The following is a 19190-nucleotide window of genomic DNA, read 5'->3' as shown; positions in this document are numbered from 1 at the left end:
CTTGTCATTTTATCTTAGCGAAACCTGACCAGTGCAGTTACATTAGAAAAGCCAAAATCATTTGCCACTACAAGTAGCCATAACAAGACACTGCTGTTTAACTGTGCAAAGCCAGGTGTGAAATGGAACGAGCTATGGCAAGGTGAGATGGGTGAATGCTACTTCATATCCTTTGGAAATAAACTGCAAAGCCCAGCAGAATCAGTTTCCACAGCAGCAAAGCATTTGCAGAATAATGGACACTATTACTTTATTAGTTCAGCAGCACTAAATCAAAGGAGGAAAGGCCAAAGAATATATTTGCAGCTTATTTTTCCTGGCTACTGGAAAGACAAAAGTCGGAATGTTTACCAGTTGCAATGTCAGCCTTGTCCCAAGATGAAAACCCAGTATTTTAATGAAAACCTCTGTTCTTTCAGTGAACTTTGGTGACAGCAGCACACAGGTAACTAACACCCCACACTGCAGATTCACAAGTCATCAAATTTCCCCTTAGCAAATGACTCAAAAAAATCTGTCCTTGTAAACAAGAATTAGTGTCAGCAGTCTTACAGCTTCAAATATGGTAAGATAAAGCCCAGAGTGTTTGTTAGTAATTATCCAGCCTGAAGGCAAACACCCATTCACACAAACCAGGCACTGCCATGGACTCCATTGCAAGGAAACAAAACCAGGTCAGGGAGACAAGGTACACAACATTTTCCCTGCGCAAGATTAGCACCTACCACTCCACAATACTTACATTTATTAACCTTCAGCTTGCTTCCATCTACTGGAATTGGATCTATGTAATCCCAGTAATATTCATAACACCAGAAATACTCCAAGGAGTTTGTTCTGTTAGCCATGTCAGTGGTGCCTTTTAAGCCAGCTCAGAACTCCAACCCACTACTTTGCTTCACAGCACTGCAGCGCCCTCAGAAAGAGAATTGCACAACTGGTGCCTGTGCCAGTCACTCTGGGGTCCCGCAGCTCAAGGGCTGCCTGGGGACTGAAAACACCTCATGGCAATGGGTGTTAATGTATGGCAGAGATGTAGGAGGAGCCCTGAAAACGCAATCCTCGCTTCTTGCCGGTCACTCATGTTATTCCTCAGGATGTTTTAAACTGAGATGGGTGCCCTGTAACCTGGGGACAGGGTGGACAAGTGCCAGCTGGATCACAAACCCTTCTCTCCAAGCAGTGCACTGTTCCTGGCAGCTCCCGAGCACAGCCCGGCTGGAAAACATTCCTGATGGCATCTGGATGGAAAGGGCTGGGGTCTGGAGGGGCCACGCCAGGAGCGGCTGGTGGCACTTGGCCTCTTCAGCCTGGAGGAGACGGAGGTCAGAGCTCACCACGGTCTCTGCTGCCCGTGAGCGGGGACAGGACCCAGAGAAGAGCTGGAGCTGGGCCTGGAGGGGTTTAGGGTGGCGATCAGGAAAGGCTCTTCCCCAGAGGGTGCTGGCACTGCCCAGGCTCCCCAGGGCACGGGCACGGCCCCGAGGCTGCCAGAGCAACAGGAGCCTTTGGAGAGCGCTGCCAGGGATGCCCAGGGTGGGACTGTTGGTGTCTGGGCAGGGCAGGGGTGGCACTGGATGGTCCCTGGGGGTCTCTTGTGTAAGAAACTACAGATTGAGATATTGTTTATTAAGATATATGTAAAGGTTAGACAACTGTGAGAAAAATACAGACTGAGGTATTGTCTATTGAGATAAGGTTAGGCAACGGAGGTATGCAAACAGCAAAGGGACACAGCTGATGCAAGATAAGATAACAACCACTTACACCAGAGACTGCCTATGCACGATAAGATCACAACAACCATTCACACCAGAGACTGCTTATACAAACACAAGATAACGGCAGGAATTAGCTTGCAAATTCCAGGGAGACAAAAGAAGAAATTGGAATAAAAGGAGACAGTTTGAGCGAATCAAGGTAGCAGTCAGTGGAGCTTCGGTTTTTGAAGTTCTCTGTCTGCTGCCCAGCGCTGTTACCCTTGTTCATATCCTACTTGCTGTAAATTAATAAAATTGTTAATTGGATTATGTTCCGTTGTGGCGCAAATTTATAACACTTGCAGCTCAGGGGCGTCTCTGACTTAGGAGTGACCTGATAAATGCCTCATATGAAACCGATGTACCGCAGTAACCACACCCTTTGTCTTGGTTCCGTGCTCTTACGAGCTCTAAACGCCGCAGGGGCGGCGCGGGCCGGTCCCGGGAGCGGTTCCGGGGCAGCCCCGGCGGGCGGGGCGGGGGCGGTTCCGGGCCGGTGTCCGCCGGCACCGCCGCTCCCTCGGGGCCGCTCGGAGCCGGTGTCCGCCGGCACCGCCGCTCCCTCGGGGCCGCTCGGAGCCGGTGTCCGCCGGCACCGCCGCTCCCTCGGCGGGCGGGCAGGACCCGATGGCGCTGTGGCCGGAGCCGGAGCACTCGCTGTCGCTGTCGCTGCCGCTGTGGCTGTCGCTGTGGCTGTCGCTGCCGCTGTCGCTGCCGCTGCCGCTGTCGCTGCCGGAGCTGGGCTCGGCCGGGCCGAGCGGCAGCAGTGGGAGCGGCAGGCGGACGCGGCCCCGTGCCCGCGGTGTCGGTGTGCGCCGGGGCGGCACCTCCAGCCGGGGGTCCGAGGACGAGGGGAGCGGCCGCATCCCGCTGCTCGGTGAGTGCCGGCCCCGCCGCCCCGGCGCGGCCCCGCCGCCATCCCTCCTTCCCTCCTCCTCCTCCCTCCCGCCGCGGGCCCGGGCCGGGAGCGCTCCGAGCCGCCCGGCGGGTGCGGCTGGGGAGGGCCGGTCCTGGCCGGGCACAGCGCCGGGCACAGAGCCGGGCACAGAGCCGGGGCTTCGCGGGGAAGGCGCTGAGGACATGCCTGGCCAAGGGCTCGGAGTGCTCGTGTGCCCCCAGAGCCCCTGGAACTCTGGTGTGGGGTGCTCTGTACAAGCGCTTGTGGCCTGAGGCAGAGGGATTCCTCACAGGGACACGGAGCCATTGGAATGGGAATGGCCTCAGGATGAAGGAAGGCAGGGTTAGATGAGTATCAGAGGAAGTTTTTCCCGGTGAGGGTGGGCAGGCCCCTGTGGCTGCCCCTGGATCCCTGGCAGTGTCCCAGGCCAGGCTGGACCCTGGGGCTTGGAGCAGCCTGGGACACTGGGAGGTGTCCCTGCCCACGGCAGGGGGTGGAATGGGATGAGCTTTAATGTCCCGACCACAACTTAGTGATTCTGATGGTCTTCCTGAGGTCAGTCAGCCTGAGGAGCTGTTGCAAATTCCAGCTGAAAGATGAAAGCTCATCATTTACACTGTGTAAAGCAAGAATGAATGCTTAAAAAAATTCTAAGGTGTGAAAGACAATAGCATAGTTTTTGTTCATCAGGAAAAGTCCCAGGGATTGTGTAAGTCACAGGAAACAGTGGGGCAGGAGGGCCACCAGACAGCAGAAAAAAGACCCCTAGCAACACGCCGCGCAGATGCAGAGCACGTCGAGAGTGTAACAAAGTCCGGAACTGAAGGGGTATAAGAACTGAAAGACCGGGAGGTGCGGTGTGAGCCGTTGGGGGGAGCAGAGGCTCCCCGGCCGCCCAGCGCTGCATTTGCCCGTACTGCTTGCTTGCTAAATTAATAAAAGTCTCTTTATAAAGTGACACAAATTGGTCCCGTGTCATAATTTATAAGAGAGTGATGGCTTTTCTCTTCCTAGGTAACACTCTAGGCTGGAGGGGGCCCTGTTTCAGCAGTGGGCAGGGTCAGCACCAAAGACACAGACACCAACTGAAGGAATTGTGTCATTTATGTCATGCACAGCTGCAAAGAATTACAAAAGGATAAGCTCAGCAAAGCACATCATCATTAGCAAAGCATTACAAAAGAAGCTCAGCAATGCACCCAGTCATTGCTACCAGAGATTGCCTGGAGTGATTAAGGAAAGATCCATCACCAGTTAGCCTCAGGCTTTACCATCATCCACAGCCACACATCAGCTGGGGGAAGCCAAGGACTGGAGAGCCACTCCCAGACACTGGGAATTCCTGCAGGTGCCTCCACCTCTGCAAGCAATGAGGCTCCAAGCCCAAAGCTGTGAGAGGACCCAGCTTTTACACTGTTAAACAAACAAGCTGGCATCACTGCCACTGCGAGAACATCTGCTTTCATTCTCCTGACTGCTTTCTCCCAAAGCCTGGCCAGGGCTGAAGGAGGAACCAAGGGAGTTGACTTTGATCCTTCACCCCCAAACAAGGCCAGATGGGGCCTTGTCTGTTTCTAAATACAGAAAGATAAATCCGTGTTTTATCAAGGAACACATGCATTGATCATGTTGTTAATCATGCTTCCTTAATGAGTGGATACAAATACAACATTTGCTTGGAAGGTTCATCTAGTGGTGAGCTTTGCCTCAGGGCCTGTTCAGGCCCTGATCACAAACTGTTCAGGCCTTGGTACTTTGATCGGTCCTGAGACCTACAATCAACTACAACCTTTGTAACAATTCTTTCAGTAACACAGCTTAGATTTAGGTATTAGGCATAAAGGCATCTCCTCTTGTTCTACAATTAAGTGCAGTTTAACTTCATTACTCAGAGCTATTCACGTTCCTTTTAAAACATGCCTAAATAGTTGCTATTCTCTGTTATTTATCAAATGCCTCTCTTTTCTTGAGACTGTCTCTTTTAAGAAAGGTCCCAATACTCCACTTCCCAGCACAAAGTGTCACAGCAACTCACCAAGTGCACACACTGCAGTGATGACAGGCCCTGCCACCAATGCATTTCACAGCAGCCTCTAATTTGGCAGCCATGAAGCCAATCCCACCAAGAAGAATTTTTTTCTGCCACTCTTCTACTGCTCTTTCTGTCAAGGTGATTCCTGACTGTTGGCCTTCAAACCCATCACTGCTAGCAGTGCAACATCCCCGTCCCCTGATAGCCCAGGTTCCTCCTTGTCCAGCAAGCAGATAATCCAAGGCCATGCGGTTCTCTGGAGTCCCCATTTGTGTTTGTTTGAGCTCATAGATTGTGCTAATGGGCATTTCAACAGTATCATTTACTACCTCTTCTAATAATCCATTCAGCTCATTCATGTCAACTCCACGGGATGGGGCAGCGCACATGGGGCACAGGGTGAACCAGAATCCTTTGCTTTCGGAAACCCAAGGCACTCTTTGGGTGGAAAATGTTCTCTGGGCCCTAAGTCTTCCGTGTGGTCATTGCTGAAGGACCCTAAATGGGGGCCCTGCAGCTGGGAGCGGTGTGACACTGACACTGACCAGCTGCAGCACCCCAAGTTCTACTGACTTTGGGAGTGATGGTAAAGCACAGAAATCTTCTGACACTGTAGCCTCTATAACTGTAACAGGGTTTGGTTTCTCCTGAGCGGAAATCTGAGTGAATACTGTCACACTGATCGTTGTATTCCCGTGTCCCACAGCACAGTTTTCTGTAACTGTCCCTTCATTGACTCCGTTACGAGGCAGAGCCCATTGACAGAGTTCTGGCCACCCCACAGGGTGGGCCCTCCAAGGGAACCCCATTCCTCCCAACTTCAGCTGAGAACATACCCAGCAATTAGTGACACTGAGTGCTTTGGCTACCTTGGTCTTTAAATTTTCAAAACATTTTGATGACTGATCCCTTGGTGAAACTCTGGAGGTGTTTTGGCAAAAGTCAGTAGTACTTTAGTGACACCGTTCTTCATTCTTTTTGCTCAATGTCATTCAGGTTAGGAACAATAATTCTGTTGTCCATGGAGCTGGCAACTTTTTAATTCCAGAATAATGCCCCCAAGGTCCTTTAGTGTTCAGCTTTACCATGTTGTCTGTGGGTAACAAGGCTTGGTGGGGCCCTTTCCCTTTTGGCTGGAAGAGGGCCAGGACCTCTGCTTAAAGAAAAAAAAAGGAAAAAGAAAAAAAATACAATTAGATGAATTGTAAAAGATACAAATAAAATCCAAGTGTTAGAGAAACAACTTCTGTAACTTTGCATTAAGAGGTAAATGATCTTTTTAAAAAGAGAACTCACTTATTTACATTGTAAATGTGCTGATGGCATGGATCCATCTTACTGACCTCAACAGCCTTTTTTACAGTTTTTGGGGTTTGTTTCCAACATTCTTTTTTTTAAATTGTGGTCGAAGCAATAGGAAATTGATTGGGGCCCTTCCAGCTCCAGGCAGGACTGGGAATCTCAACTCTGTCAAATCCCAAATCCTTTAGAAGATGACCTTCCTTCTCACTCTGGGAATGAGCTGAACATTCCCTCTGAAATTGTCAGGGGTTTCTTACGGATGAAAAATCCCACTTACGGCTTTTTGCTCTGCTTTGGAAGTGGGAAGGGCAATTCTCCATCCATCAGCTCCAGACTGCACTGCCTCAGGAACACGGCTCACTTGCCAGCTTTGGCCACTGGTGGCACTTCTAGAGGAGGAAAAAGATGCAACTGCACAATTCCAGCCAAAAAGAAATGAAGAATGAATAGTGGAGATCCAGGCGTTCCTGCGGAGATCCAGGGGTTCAGCTGGGACTATGGAGAGTTTGGGTCCTTGCCAATTGGATGTGTGTCCCCAGCTGCAATCTCCTGGCCTGCAGGGGAGTCTCACTCACCTGCCAAAGCAGAAAGCTCAGGCACTGTGCTCCAACGGGCTCGTCTGATGCAAAGCTGTCAGAGCACTGTGAGGGCAGAGCCAGCCCAGCTGTGCCCGGGGCAGAGCCCAGCAGAGCCCTGGCAGAGCCCAGAGCAGCCTCAGCACCCGCAGAGCCCGGCTGCAAGGAGAGAAACCAGAAAGCGCCCGTCAGCTGAAGGCTGCTGTCCCCTTGTCCCAGCTGCCCACAGAGCCCAGGCCATGCTGACTGTGCCCAGAGCTGTGCCCAGAGCTGCCCATCACTGCTGCCTTTGGGAGCAGAGCAGGAGGGCAGGACATTCCCAGCCTGCAGCCAGCCACGGCACATCCAGCCCCTCAGCAGCTGCCCAGAGCAGGAGCCTCCTTGTGCTTGTTGCCGTCTCCCAAAAGCTCTGATCCCACCATGCCAAGCAGACGGGGACTCACCTCACGCCATCCTCCGCTGGGAGAAAAGCTGGTCCCAAACGATGTCCTCAGCCTTCTCCAAGGGCACGGCCCATCCACGCTGCAGCTGCTCCCAGGCACTTCCCAATCCCGACTGGACCTTACATAGAACGCTTCCTCTAGAAAAACAAACAACAAACTGTTGAAAAGAGATTAGAGACAAGGGGAAACAAGAAAAAACTCTTATCTCTGTCAGAGGTCTGAGGAAGGCCCAACCCCTACATGCTAGGGAAAATCCCACCCATGGGGGAGAGAAGGCCACACTTTCTCTCTTCCCTCCTGCACTGCCCCCCAAAATAACGGTGATCCCAAAGCAAACAAGGGCAGTGGAGCAGCCCAAGCCCTTCCTTGCCCGCAAAGCAAAGCAGCCCCTGCACAGGTTCTGGAGTCCCACCTCTGCTCCCGCCATGGGGGTTTCTCTGTGCCGGGCTGGCTGCCCCAGCCCCAGCCCCAGCCTCAGCCCAGGCCATGCTGGGTGCTGGGGGCTGTTGGCAGGGCCAGGAGCCAACTCCCATCTTGTATCCACCCCAGCCCACGCCCCCAGCCCTGACAAAAAGCAGCTGGGCAGCCGACTGAAGTTGCATCTGCCCCAGCAAAGGGAGAAACTTTTGTTCCCAGCCAGTCTGAGCAATGCCCAAATCTGGGAGCATTTCCCCAGCTGTGGACTCATCTGCGAATTCGCTGTGGAGCCTGGCTTTGAAGACGGTGCCACAAGTCCATCATCTTCAGCTGCCAGTGGCCAGGTTGAGGAAGAGGTTGTCATCCTTGATGTTGTCGTTGCTGTCTCTAGCAGCAGCAGCAGCCCCGCCTGGTACAGCTTCTCCAAGGGCTCCTTCTCCTTCCCTGGGGGTCAGACCAGGCTGTCAGGGTTCTGCCCAGGGCCCCAGCTGTCAGGGAAGCAGGACAAGCAAAACCAGCTCGGATGGCAGCCACCAGAGCTGGGCAGAGCAGCTCAGCTCCAGCACAAGGGCTGCGTGTTCCCACCCAACAATCCCAGTGCATTGATACAGGCAGGGAAAAAAGTCTGGGTTTCCTTGCTTCTGATTGCCAGGGCATGTGTGGACCTGTAACTTACCAGGGCCCTGGAGCAAAGTGTGCATGTGGCTCTCTCCCTTTTTCTATGGCAGGTGAATATCCTGTATCCAAGGATCATAGAACAGGTCTTCTAATGAAGGTCTGTCCAAGAAGTGCATGGATAAACACCACCTGATAAGAACTTGGCACTCTGGGCAGAGAAACCAGAAACCACCGGTCAGCTAGAGAAGGCTCCTGTCTGCTTTGCCCCACTCTTCCCATGCCCAGGCCATGCTGCTTTTGTGCTCAGAGCTGTGCCTAAACTTTCCCATCAATTCCCTGTTGTGGAGGAGAGCAGGAGAGCAGGACATGTGGCACCTCCTCAGCGGCTGCCAGAGCGAGATGCTCACGAGCTGCTGCTGTCTCCCAGCACTGGTATTCCCCCGTGGCCAGAGATGAGGATCCACCTGGAGAGAGCCGCTGTGGCAGCGAGAGCTGATGGTCCCAGCTGATCTTCCGGCCCCTCCTGAAAGGGTGCTGCCCGCAGACCATCTGGTGCAGCAGGATGCCCAGGGACCAGATCGTTGCTGCCTCGCCATGGTACCAGCCCAAGTGGGTCCATTCTGGGGGGCTGTATGACAGTGTTCCTATGGAATACAGATGGAGTTCATCAGGGGGATGCTGCTGCTTCCAGAGCCTGGCCCCAGCATCCCTGGGCGTGCAGGGGCCGCCCCAGTGGCACACAGGGCGACTGCTGCACTCTCGCCAGCACCTGGGACATGTGTACAAACTCAGGGCTGGACAAGAAGCCACTGGTGTTGGAAGAGGGCAGCAGAAGCCCCGGCAAGGCCTGACCGTGACATGCAAGGCAAAAACCCACTCAGGGCTGGGGGAAAAATCATCTCCTTATCCTCCCTGCCTGCAGTGCCCTAAAAATATTATGAAGCCAAGGCAAACAAGGTGAGTGGAGCAGCCCAAGCCCTTCCTCTCACCTGCACACCAAACTGGCTGGTGCACTGGTTCTGGCTCCCTCCTATGCTACCCCCACCCACAGGTGCTTTTGTCGGGCTGGCTGCTGCTGCCTCCAACCCCAGCCCCAGGCAGAGTGGTGGGCAAAGGCTGCCAGTGGAGCTGGAAGATGCCTCCCCACCCAGCCCCGCTCAAAAGCAACTCAGGGGAAGGCTCAGTACCCTGACTGGCAGCAAAAGGGAGAATCCTCGCTGCCACACCCAGCTTGGCCTGTGAGATGTTGGGCCATGAGATGGCGGGACCGGGAGCACACCCCTGCCCGGGCTCACCTGCAAAGTGAGTGTAGGCTGTGTCTTGCAGGTAGGTGCCACAGCCAAAGTCGATCAATTTTGCCTGGCCAGTGGCCAGGTCAACCAGGATGTTCTCTGGTTTGATGTCGCGGTGCAGGACCCCACGGCTGGTGCAGTGCCGCACGGCCTCCAGCACCTGGCGGAACAGCTGCCGTGCCACCTCTTCAGACAGGAACCTCCGTGCCCGAATGAAATGCAGGAGGTCCTGAGACCGCTCTGGCCGCTCCAGCACCATCACGATGTTGTTGGGGAGCTCAAGCCACTCCAGCAGCTGGACCACACCAGAGAAGCCAGTGGACACCTTGTCCAGCAGAACGATCTCCAGAGGTGCGCTGGTGCCGTCGGGCTGCGGGAGGACCACAGTGCCACCAGTGGGACTGATGTCCTGCCAGGGCTGGCGAACCCCTCAGCCAGCCCGGGATGCTCTGCGCCCTGCGCTGGCCCCACGCCCGCTCCCCATCGAGGGGTCCTGGTGGCTTCCCCCATGCCGGGCCTCGCCTCATCCCCACCCGGCACGGCCCGGCTGTTCCCGCTGGCCCCGCTCACTCACCAGCTCGTCCCAGTGCCGGACGCGGTTCCGTGGCACCCTTTTGATGGCCACCTGCAAACCAAAGGCACCACCGGGTTCAGCTCGCCGCCCGCCCTGCCGAGCCCCATCCTCCTCCTCCCTCCTCCTCCTCCTCCCTCCTCCTCCTCCTCCTCCGCCTCCTCCTCCTCCTCCTGCGCCCGCCGCCGGCCCCGCCACTCACCGGGGCACCGTCCGAGAGCCGCGTGGCTGCGAAGACGCTGCGGAAGCCGCCGCGCCCCAGCAGCGAACCCACTCGGTACCGCTGCTGCAGCGCCTCCTGCGCCTTCCCTGCGGGCGGGACGCGGCTGTCAGCGCTCGGCCCGGGGCCAGGAGCGGCCCCCGAGCGCCCCTCAACCGCCTCGGGCTGGCCATCCCCAGGCCTTCGGTCTCGGGAACGGGACACGGGAGGCTCGGGGCCGGCGGCCGCGCTGCTGAGCGGCGGAGCTCGGGCCGGGGAAGCCGCGGCGGAGGCGGCAGCGGCCGTGCCGCGTGTGTCCTCCGCGGAGCCCGGGAGGAGCCGGAGCCGGGGCCGGGGCCGGGGCCGGAGCCTGCGCCGGGGCCGGGGCCGGGCTCGGGCCAGGCGGAGCCAAAGGGCCCAGCCCCAGGCACTGATGCCCGCCCAGCAGCGCCACCGCCAGCACAGCCAGAGCCGGGCGGAGGCGAGACCGCGGCGGGGCGGGCGGGGGCGGGGACGGGGCAGCCCCGCCCGGGGCTGGGGGCGGGCCGGGGGCATGGCCCGGCCCGGCATGGGGGAGAAGGAGGCAGGGAGAGGGGAGGGACAGCGGGTGAGGGACACCGAGAGGAAGGTGTCCCACAGCCGGAGAGAAAGAAGAGAAAGAGAAAGAAGAGAAAAACTGCTTTTGCTGCCGCTGCTGCCGCCGCTGCTGCCGCCGCCGCCGCTGCTGCCTCTGCAACTGAAGCACCGAGGCCGTTTGTCCATGTGTCCGTTCCCCGCTTGCCCAACGGCCGAGCCCCGCGCGCCCCGGGGACAGCCCCTTCCTCTGTCCAAACACGGGAACTTTGCAGTGTTGAGCCCAGATCCAGAGTCCTGACTCCTGCACACTGGCAGAGAAATCCCCTCCGCTGTGTCGCTGCTGTGCATTGTCCTTGCTGAGGTTCAAACACTATTGGGGCACATTCCCTTGGTGTAGGATTCATACGTGACCCAAGCACTGCACTTATGTCTCCAGCGTTGCTTTCCAGTAAAAACAGGGGAAGGAAAACTGTGTGTAGCTCATGGTATTTTAGAGTGTTTATAACTTGCTAAGTGACCCATCTTAGAGGTGAGATTCAGTTGGAATTCACATCATGGAGAAGTCGCTCAACATGGAAGAGGGGAGCATAGAAATAAAGAGGAAAACATTTTTGATAGTTTCTTTCATCTTCATTTCACTTCTGGAAAGCTGTTGCACTTTTCCAGGAATCTTCTCCTGTCTGCTCTTATCAAGAACCTCTCATGGAGAACAAGGTCGAGCTTCTGTCCCAAGATTTGCCACCTACTGCAGCTTCTCTTGGCTTTCCACACTGCACTGTGTGTGCAGCATGTATTTTGCAGCAAAGCAGGCCAAATGTTTGGAGAACGTTACATGTCCTTTCTTTTCCTGGGGGTCTGGGGAGTTGTGCCACTGGTGAAGTGGCACAATTGTGACTGTTTGTCCTGGTTTAGGGCAAATTTTGTGAGGAAACCTCCAAAAGGAGTCCGTCTACAAATCAAGTTCAAGTGGCCCCTCCCCCTACTATTTCAGGAGAAGACTTCCCTGGAGAAAAATGAAAAAAAACAGTTTATTTATCAAGTAAAGTATTCACAAGCATGAATAATATGAAATAAAACCCCTCTCAGTTCTGAAGAGATGGCAATTCAGAAAGTCCTTTTTGTGGGCTGTAGTTGGCTCACTAGGTCTCTTCTCAGTCCCTCTGGCCCTGGAATGCAGGGTCCCAGACCTCGGTGGGCCACAGGTGTGAGCTGCCGGTGTTTTTCTGGGTTTTCTGTCCAGAGCTGGGTTAAACAGTTCCAAGAAAAAGGAAAGCCACAGTCTGAGCGGAGCCTTCTCTTCCTCAGGTAGCTGAAAACCAAATTGCTACACCTGGGCTGTGAAGACACCAAGAAGCTTCCAAAGCTGGGCACTGGTGGTCCCAGCAAACACCACACCTGGCTGGTTTCAGGATTGGAAATTTCTGGCTTTTGGGTTTCTGTGCCAGCAAATTACTGGACTTTGGTTGTTCTGGCACCAAAAAATTTCCTAATCTGTGCACTGGTGGTCCCAGCAAACAGCAGATCTGGATGGTGCTGGAGCCAGAACCCAGAATCTTCCAAATTTTGGCTTTCTGTGCCAGCAAATCTGTGGTAGGTAAGGGACAGGCGAGCGGAAGATCACGGGATGTTACGGAAAGATAGACCCCTCCCCTTCTCCCTTCCCCACGTTATCTATTAACCCCAGAAGCCCCAGAAGCATGTAGCCACACCTGCCCCGGTAAATTTCCACTCCCGACTAAACCCTGAGACCCCCCAACCCCCCTCTGACGTAGCAAAAACCCCCCAGAATATTTAAACCCACGAGATAGGATAATAAAGGCTTTTCGACCGTCTGCCACATTGGTATCTGCGTGTGTTGATTAGCCCGAGCGGCCTGGAGAGGCCAGGCCGCCGTGCTGCCACCTGAACCAGGTCGCTGGTTGCCCTTTATAAAGGCAACATACTGGTGCCGAAACCCGGGAGAAAAGAAGAAAAAAAGGAAAAATTCCCCCGGCGGACGGGATACACCAGGACGGGAGCAGCGGCCGGAACGGTCAAACCGTATCTAGGCGTAGGGGAGACGTCCCCGGGATCCGCGGGCGTCATGGACGCAATGGCCAGGATCGTAAGTGCCATTCATACGCAGTGGGGTATTGGGAGTAAGCTCAAGGATTTTCATCTTGCCATAGCGAGATTGCTTGAGCTTGGGGCAATTGAGCGCCCTGTGGATGTGTTACATCCGGAAATATGGGAAAAATGCACTGCCGCGCTAGCCGAGGACACAAAATCCTCAGGCAGTGGCAAAAACCTTAAGGCATGGGGCAAAGTAGAGAAAGCCCTACGCAAAGCAATAGAAGAGCAGGAGACATGGAGCGCGGCGCGTACGTGTTTATTAGTTACTCCCAAACTCGGTGTGGGAGCGGGAACGCAGACTGCCCCTGAGAGTGATTCGCCCGGCGGCGGGGACCCGGGGGGGCTCAGCGCGACACCCGCTCCCCCAGATCAGAGCCCACCCCCCGCCGCAGAAACCCCCCGAGACACCCCCGCCGCGGAAAACCCCCAAAAAACCCCCACCGCTCGAACCCCCCGAGAGACCGCAAATTCCTCCGTCCCGCCGCCGCCACCGGCCCGCAATCAGTTGTCGGAGACGCAACGGCACGCGGAGCGCTTCTGACAAGGGCTGGCGAAAGAAGCCCGAGACGCAGAAACCGCGGCTCGGGAGAACGTGGCCGCCATGCCGCCTCCTTATCCCCTTGAAAATGGCGCCGGGAGCCGTAGAGAGGGGCGGGGCCCGGGTAGTCTCGGCGCGAAAACCCGGGAAGTGCGCGATCTCGGGGATGCGCGTGCGCGGGAGAAAGGGGCGGAGAGCGGCACGGAGCGCGGAGCCAACCAGCAGCCGCGCCAGGCGCCGCCACCATATAAGGGAGAAACCACCCCCCGCGGGAGGCGCGGCGAGCCGGGGGGGCGGGAGCGGCGCCACCCCCACGGGGAGGAGCGAGCTCTGGGCCGGACAAAACGGCGCGGAGCCCCGGAAGTGCACTGGCACTCGTCTTCCGGCTCGGAGACCAGCGACAGCTCCACCAGCTCAGAGGAGCTGACGGAGGCTGGCTATGACTCCGAGACGGACGAAACGGAGCCAGCACAGTTTGAAACAAAACCGAGTAAAGTTCTAAGCCGCGCCGAAAAACAACTACAATACGAACCAGCCCAGTTTACTGACTGGGGGAAAATAAAGATAGCCTGTGCTGAATGGTCCCCAGCGGCCGCCATACAAGCCTTCCCGGTGAGGCTCGCCGGTCCGGAAGGAAACCAACAAAGGGTATATACCCCGATAAACCCAAAGGATATACAGTCAATTGTCAAAGCCATCGCAGAAAAAGGGTTTAACTCGGCCATAGTCACCACATTAATCGATGGTCTTTTTAGCAACGATGACTTGCTTCCCTTTGATATCGAACGAATAGGGCGCATGATACTTGATGGTGCGGGAATGATTGTCTTCAGACAGGAATGGGAGGATAATTGTAGGAAGCAGTTAGCCCAAGCGTCTGGCGCGAGGCAGCCCCTACACAGATCGAGCTTATCCAGACTGATAGGAAAACATGATGATATGATCACGCCGCAACAACAAGCTGCGCAGATGCAGGCTGAGGAGGTCAGGGCGACCACTCGGGCTGCCAGAGAGGCTATCCGCGCAGCCTCCCGAGTCGTGGCTAAGCCGGCACCGTGGTCCACCGTGAGGCAGGCAGAGAGCGAAAGCTTCACACAGTTCGTAGATCGCCTGCAGGCAGCGATAGACTCCTCCACCCTGCCGGCAGAGGCAAAGGGCCCCGTGGTAGCCGACTGCCTGCGCCAGCAATGCAACTCTATTACCAAGGATATTTTACGCTCCCTGCCAGCCGGAGCTAGCCTGGCTGACATGATCAGACACGTAGTGAGGGAGGAACACCTGACGCCCATTCAGGCAGCCGTCCACACCCTGACCAATGCCATGGCGTGTTTCAAGTGCGGTGAGGCGGGTCACATTGCGGTGAGCTGCCCCCAGCCGGCACGGCGGCCTGCCGCAGCGCCTCCGCCCCAAACACTCCCGCAGGGATCCTGCTGGGGTTGCGGGAGGAAGGGGCATCTTGCTAGGGAATGCAGGTCCCGGCTCCAGGGAAACGGAAAAGGGAGGGGGCCTGCGGGCCGCACCCAGCCTCCTCCCGCTGCGAATATGAGGCGGCCCATCCATGCCAACCCCCAATGGGGCGGGGAGCCCTCGTACCCCATTCTCCCACAGGAAGCAGCCAACTTCATACCCCTGCCAGCGAGTATCACGGCACAGCCTGCCTACCCACCGCCACCGCAAGCAGCGCCTGTGCCACAGGGTCAACAGGGGGCAGCCCAAGTCGGGACCCCTGGGTGGCCCTGGCCCTGAAAATAGGGAAGGAACCCCCGAAAGTTTGGGGGACATGCCGCCTCTATGGCAGTCGGGACCCCCACGTAATAGGGCTTCAGTTTTGGGCAGACACAGGAGCAGACTGCACAATCCTGCCCCAAGCCCTATGGCCCTGGCACTGGCAGTACAAGGAGGTCCCTCCAGTGAACGGGGTGGGAGGGTTGTCCCGAGCTTGGAAAAGCACCCAATTGGTAGCTATAATGCTCCATACAAAGAAAGGACCAGAACAAACAGTAGCAATCCACCCCTACATCTTGCAAAACTCCCCACCCCTGATAGGAAGAGACATCCTTGCTATGCTAGGAGTCAGGATTACAAATCTTTAATGAGGGCCACTGCTGTACACCCACTGCTGCCAATCAAACTGACTTGGAAATCACCAGACCCCGTATGGGTTGAGCAGTGGCCCCTGTCAAAGCCTCGAATGACAGCCTTGCTGGAACTGGTCGACCGCGAGCTACAAAAGGGCCACATTGAACCCTCCACCAGCCCGTGGAACACCCCTGTGTTTGTAATCCCCAAGAGATCAGGAGAAGGCTACCGCCTCATCCACGACCTGAGGGAAGTGAACAAGACAATTCAGCCCATGGGTCCAGTTCAGACACTACTGCCCGCGAACTCAGCCATCCCCAAAGGGCAGCCGTGCGCAGTGCTGGACATCAAAGACTGTTTCTTTTCAATACCCCTGCATGCCGAGGACAAAGAACGGTTCGCCTTCTCCGTCGTGTTCCCGAACGGCGAGCGACCTAACCTCCGCTTCCAATGGAAGGTGCTACCTCAAGGCCTTGTGGACAGCCCGACCATATGCCAGATCACCGTGGACAGGGCACTGATGCCAGTCCGACACTCCCACCCTGCTGCGACCATCATTCAGTACATGGACAACATCCTCGTCGCTGCACCATCAGCAAGCCAAGTGGATCACCTAGTGTCCACGATCACGGAAACCCTCCAGGCCAACGGTTTCGAGATCGCGAACACGAAGATCAAGAGAGGACCGTGCGTGACCTTCCTGGGAGTGGGGATCACAAACTCCTACGTGACCCCACCCAAGATAAAGGTCCGCCGAGACATCAAGACCCTCCACGACATGCAGCGACTCGTGGGATCTCTGCAGTGGCTCCGCAACATCGTCCTAGTTCCCCCAGAGGTCATGGACCCCCTGTATGACCTCCTGAAAGGAAAACACCCCTGGGACCCCAAGGAGCTGACGCCGCAAGCAACGAAATCCCTCGACTTCATCGAACGTCAGATGTCCACTAGCCTGCTTGCCAGGTGGAACCCGAGCGTACCACTGGACTTATACGTCCACTTCACACAGAAGGGAGGAGTGGGAGCACTTGCCCAAGGACCTTCCGAAAAATCCCAGCCGATCCAATGGGTGGTCCTCGGAAGACCAACTCACGCATTCTCCCCAGGAGTTGAATGCGTTGCTAACCTCATCATGAAAGGCAGGAGACTCGCCCTGAGACACCTGGGAACCGAGCCGGCAAGGATCCACCTCCCCTTCCGCAAGCGACCAACCATGGAGTCAACTGCGATATCGGAGCACCTGGCCCTCGCTCTCACTGGCTTCGGGGGAGAAATTTCCTACGCCACCAAACCACCTTGGACCCAGCTACTGACCATTGTCGACATAGATGTGCCACCGAAGGTCATGGACCGACCGCAACCAGGGCCAACGGTCTTTACAGACGCCTCCTCCATGACTTCTACCGCAGCAGCAGTGTGGCAAACAGGAGAAACATGGCATTGCGTCAAAACATGCGACCCCACGCTGTCAGTGCAACAGCTGGAAGCAGCAGCAGTGGTCTTGGCATGCGGACTTTTCCAGGACGAACACCTCAACATCGTGACAGACTCTATATTCGTGGCAAAGCTCTGCCTAGCCATGTCAAGACCAGGTGTGTCAACATCCACAACGGCCTCCATGCTTGAAGAGGCACTCTCCTCACGCCAGGGCACCGTGTCCGTCATTCACGTCAACAGCCATAACCCAGTCAAGGGCTTCTTCCAGACTGGAAATGACAAAGCAGATGCCGCAGCGAAGGGAGTGTGGACGCTGCAGGAAGCTCGTCAGCTGCACGAGTCACTCCACATAGGGGCCAAAGCACTGGCGAAGAGATGAGGGATCTCGACAGCGGACGCGAGACACGTAGTGGCCACCTGCCCTCACTGCCAGAAGTCACCCCTATGGACCGGTGGAGTCAACCCGAGGGGCCTCAAGGCGTCAGAAATCTGGCAGTCAGACTTCACCCTCTGCGAACTGCTAAAGCCCCGAGCATGGCTTGCAGTGACAGTGGACACCTACAGCGGAGTGATCATAGCGACACAGCACCTCAAACCCAACTCCAAGGCCACGATCCAGCACTGGCTGACAGTTATGGCATGGCTTGGTATCCCCAAGCAAATTAAAACTGACAATGCTTCCAATTTTATCTCCAAATCAGTGCGGGAATTCGCCTCGGTGTGGGGTATCACCTTAGCGCAGGGAATCCCATATAACAGCACCGGACAGGCCATTGTCGAGCGAGCAAATCAGACCCTAAAAGCCAAGTTAGAAGTATTGGCAAAGGCAGAGGGCTTTGCCAAATCCATCCCCTCAGGAGACCAGACACGCATGCTAGCAACCGCGCTATTAGCACTGAACCAATTCCCTAGGGGAGATGAAGCAAACAGTCCCATTCGAAAACACTGGGCCACCCAGACACTAGAGGAGGGCCCACAGGCCATGGTCAAAAACGAGCTGGGCGAGTGGGAACGGGGCTGGAGACTGGTGCTTACGGGACGAGGGTACGCGGCAGTTAAAAAGGTGGACAAGATCAGGTGGTGTCCACTCAGGTCGATCAAACCTGACCTTCAGAATGAAACTAATGGAAAACTGTGAGTTTTCGTTCGCAGGACACGCTCGTGGACCGTCCCCGCGATACACACACCCCTGCTCCAGAGAGAGATAACGGACCACCAAGCCACCAGACAGAACCTGAGCGTCCCACGGCGGTGAGACCCAGACTCGCACAGTGTCTCTGTGCAATCCTGCTGGTGGGGCTTGTGGCCGGGGGGCAAGCCGACCCAGGCCACTACCCTCACCAGCCGTTCAGATGGGTCATGCAACATCTTTCAAGTGACAAGGTATTCAAAGAGGTCACCACCACAAACGCTCCATCCTTCGTATTCCACATAGCCGATCTGTTTCCAGGGCAACCGAAAATACGGCCCTCAAGCCCGCACATCATACTCATGTACATATCTTACTGGTGCCCAGCGTCCAACCCAGGGAAAAGGTACTGTGACTACCCGGGGTGGGGACATTGTGGATATTGGGGCTGCGAAACCATTGTTACAGATGCCAGACCATGGGGAGACGGGTGGCAACCGCAGGAGCCCGACAAATTCTTACAGTTCACCTGGGCACCCTTTGGCTGCGGAGACCACAATGCACAGCCCAGACTACGGGGATGTGTAAGTTATAACATGACTGTCCTACAGCCAGATCACCCTAGCTGGGCCACGGGTAGAACATGGACAGTGGTCCTCAGAGGACCGAGGAGGTGGGTGAATGTGAGAATTACCAGGCTCCAGCCGCCAGCACCTCGACCAGTGGGACCCAACAAAATTATCAAGAATGTGCTGAGAGGGAAAAACACAACCCACCCCAAAACCCTGACCTCAAAAGCCACTGACACCCCAACCAGCCTTGCAGATACCCCCCAGATAGGCCGCACGGCCGAGTCAGACCCAAACCCAATCTTTCGTATGCTAGAAGCTACCTTCCTAACCCTAAACGAAACCAAACCAAACCTAACTAACTCCTGTTGGCTTTGCTATGATGTCAAACCCCCTTTTTATGAAGGCATTGCTTTAGACACCGCCTTCAGTTACTCCACAGCCAGCACCCCCCACTAGTGCAGATGGGACACTCCCCGCAGAGGAATCACCCTGAGTCAAATCACAGGACAGGGCAGATGTTTTGGGAATGCAACCTTAGCAAAGCAGAAAGGCAACTTCTGCACTAAAGTTGTCAAACCCAACAGAAAAACTAACAAGTGGGTGATCCCATCTGCGTCTGGGATGTGGGTTTGCCAAAGGT

General features: G+C 55.9%; 2 long non-coding RNA genes across 2 annotated transcripts; both read right to left on the bottom strand.

The window, feature by feature from the left end:
- Nucleotides 1–5712: 5712 nt before the first annotated feature.
- Nucleotides 5713–6386, bottom strand: LOC140680567 (uncharacterized). The gene is made up of 2 exons (XR_012051897.1): nucleotides 6270–6386; nucleotides 5713–5843 (listed from the first exon to the last, which is right to left on the bottom strand). It is a non-coding gene; the product is annotated as an uncharacterized lncRNA (long non-coding RNA).
- Nucleotides 6387–9680: 3294 nt separating this feature from the next.
- On the bottom strand, nucleotides 9681–10416 carry LOC140680572 (uncharacterized). Its single transcript, XR_012051903.1, has 3 exons — nucleotides 10111–10416; nucleotides 9912–9962; nucleotides 9681–9707 (listed from the first exon to the last, which is right to left on the bottom strand). It is a non-coding gene; the product is annotated as an uncharacterized lncRNA (long non-coding RNA).
- Nucleotides 10417–19190: the final 8774 nt, after the last annotated feature.

The sequence above is a fragment of the Taeniopygia guttata genome, chromosome 25 (assembly GCF_048771995.1).
Source record: "Taeniopygia guttata chromosome 25, bTaeGut7.mat, whole genome shotgun sequence".
Lineage (NCBI taxonomy): Eukaryota > Metazoa > Chordata > Aves > Passeriformes > Estrildidae > Taeniopygia > Taeniopygia guttata.
Note: the sequence above shows the minus strand (reverse complement) of the source record. Positions and strands in the feature narration are given on the sequence as shown.